Source organism: Octopus sinensis, linkage group LG1 (genome assembly GCF_006345805.1).
Source record: "Octopus sinensis linkage group LG1, ASM634580v1, whole genome shotgun sequence".
Taxonomy (NCBI): Eukaryota; Metazoa; Mollusca; class Cephalopoda; order Octopoda; family Octopodidae; genus Octopus; species Octopus sinensis.
In genome coordinates this window covers 184685738-184688559 of record NC_042997.1, presented here as the reverse complement: position 1 = coordinate 184688559, position 2822 = coordinate 184685738, and the positions used below count along the sequence as shown (strand labels likewise).

Sequence of the window (2822 nt, the reverse complement as noted above, 5' to 3'; positions counted from 1 at the left end):
GAATGATCCACATACATAATTGACCACATATTTCTTCGACTTCTAATTTCTTCTAATTTCTATTTCTTTTTGCTTTTTTTTATTTTTTTATTTTTTTGCTTTTTCTTCATTTTTTTCGTATTTAGAAAGCTTTTATAGCACATTCTATGAACTTGGCTAGAAATGCACTGAACTGACCCTGAAATGTTTTTATTTTTTCCTTTTCCTTTTCAAAGGATAATTATTCAGTAATTTGGAAGATTTACTTACAAGTAATTGAGTGAAATTTAACTTCATTAATTCATGAATAACGAAAGATTAAGCAATTAACACTCAATGTCCGGAAATTGAAACTTTGACAATAGATATTTGTAGCACGGTACTTACTAATTGAGGACTGTTTAAACTATCGGTAACCAATATCTCTTTAGTCGATTGCCAAATGAAGTGTCTACATCAACAAATACTTAAAACGAAACATTACAAGGCTCCTAAACGAAATGAACAAAATGGCGGAAATACGAAACAATGTAACAATTTGTCAATTTGTGAAAGTATCCACTTCCATTCTGATTTAAGCACACACAAAGACAACTATACTACATTATTTGTACTAACAGGAGATAAATACAGAAGTATATATATACAAATAAACAATATATTCCGCTCAAACATAGATGCATACACTGGCACACACACACATACACATACATCATTTCATCATTTCATTTCATCTAGTTTCAGCTCACGAGCTGTGGCCATGCTGGGGCACCGCCATTAAAATTATAGGGGGCACCCGGGATTGAACCGGGGACCTCTCGATCTGCAGTCGAATGCTCTACCACTGAGCTTTATCCCCAGCATATATATATATATATATATATATCTGTCTATAAGTGTGCATGTATATATGTTTATGCTTATGCGCACATGCATTCATGTTTACAGGTATATGTAACAGACAAATAAACCTCTAAAAAAATATCACGCTACAAATACTAATCTCACCAAAAATCACCTCAGTAGATCGGAGGCCACGTCTGAGTTTCGATTTTTCTCACATTATGTAAAGGTCGTATTTACCACTCCGAATATCATTTTCAAAATATATTAATTATTAAAATATGCAATAAAACGATAAACGTCGCCCTTTTCAAGCCTAGCCAGGCTCATGGGCCCGGTTTCCCGGTTTCTGTGGCGTATGTATTCCCCACAACTGGACGGGACGTCAGTCCATCGCAGTGTTGCTCAAGAAACAGGAAGAAAGAGTGAGAGAAAGTTTGGCAAAAGAGTACAACAGGGGTCACCACCACCCCCTTCGGAGCCTTGTGGAGCTTTTAGGTGTTTACGCTCAATAAACACACACAACGCCCGGTTTGGGAATCGAAACCGCGATCCTCCGACCGCGAGTCCGCTGCCCTAATCACTGGGTCATTGCGCCTCCACAAAATATGGAATACTTACAAACATTTTTTTTATATTTCAAGACAATGCAATATTCGCTATCGATATTAATATGCCATCATATATAAGGTCATATGAATTTTTTTGTAATTTGTCAAGAGTTACATTATTTTCATATTTGTGCTTTCCCGCCATTCTTTTCCTTTTTATTTTTTCTATATTTTCGTTTCATGATTCCAATTATTGACTAAGATGATGTTGAAAGGGAAACGAGGCATTATAATTCTCGAAGATACAAGAGTTCGAGAAAATTACGAAAGATTTAGCAGTAGGAAAAACTAGTAAATGGTTGACAGTGGTTAACCAACAAAAATCTTTGCGAAGTAAAGGCATAAAAATGTGTCTGTCTGACTGTGTATTTGTTTGTACGCGCGTATGTATGTCAGTGTATTTAGAGTGTGTTTGTGTGTGTGGATCCCTTATTCACTGCCATGAAAGTGAAAGAGTTTCGCATTACAAGGAAAAACTCTTATGACAAAAGCTACTATATATTTATAAAGCAGCTTATTCAATTCAGACTGGAAATCAACAAGTGTGATAACTGTCCTTCATATTTTCTTAAATTGCTTAAAGGAAAGTTTTGTCCAAGGAGGTGGTGTCTCAAATACTTAACAAAAGAGTGGTACTACCTATGTCATACTTGCTTGCAAGTAACAGCTAAGTTATAGATAGATAGTTACATAGATAGATAACTAGATAGTTACATACATACATAGACAGACAGATAGATAGAAAGATAGGTGTGCGTGCAACACATAAACCTGGTACATAAATACATAGACATACAAACACACCATACACTCACACACACACACACACGCTCAGAGACATATATAACGTTCCAGTCAGCATGAAGTTTACAATGAGTTTGAAACTTTCCTCAGTATTGAGTCAGCCCCATCAGCTGATATTGTGTTATTATTCCTAAGCTAGAATGTCCTCAGTCTACCATGTGTAAATACATACATGCATACACACACACACACACACACTTATATATGTAGATAGAGAGAGACACACAGACATACACAGAGTTAACTTTCGTAAGTTGTGCAGTGAACCATTTACGGCTGTTCAGTTTAATTACTTCTTGTTGACCTAGTTTATTAATTGAGCGATTATTTCTTAGTATATCCACAAATGCCAGCAAACTTTCGTAGCTCACAACAGAATTCTTATTGTTCTTGATCCAATAATAAGTCATTTTTTTTTTTTGAAGAATAGTGTTGGACATAAGGAACAGAATTGTTTCTGTCAGAATTATTGAATAAACATATTGTTGTGTTCTTCGAGTTATCAAAATTTACCTTTAGATTGTAAATACGTATATGCACGTGAGTACGTGTGCGCGTGTATGTATGTGTGTGTATGTATGTATA

The 2822-nt window shown here is 35.2% G+C and overlaps 1 non-coding gene across 1 annotated transcript; it reads right to left on the bottom strand.

Moving 5' to 3' along the window:
• Positions 1-766: 766 nt before the first annotated feature.
• On the bottom strand, positions 767-838 carry Trnac-gca. The gene has a single exon. It is a non-coding gene; the product is annotated as a tRNA-Cys (tRNA).
• Between the last annotated feature and the right edge of the window lie 1984 nt (positions 839-2822).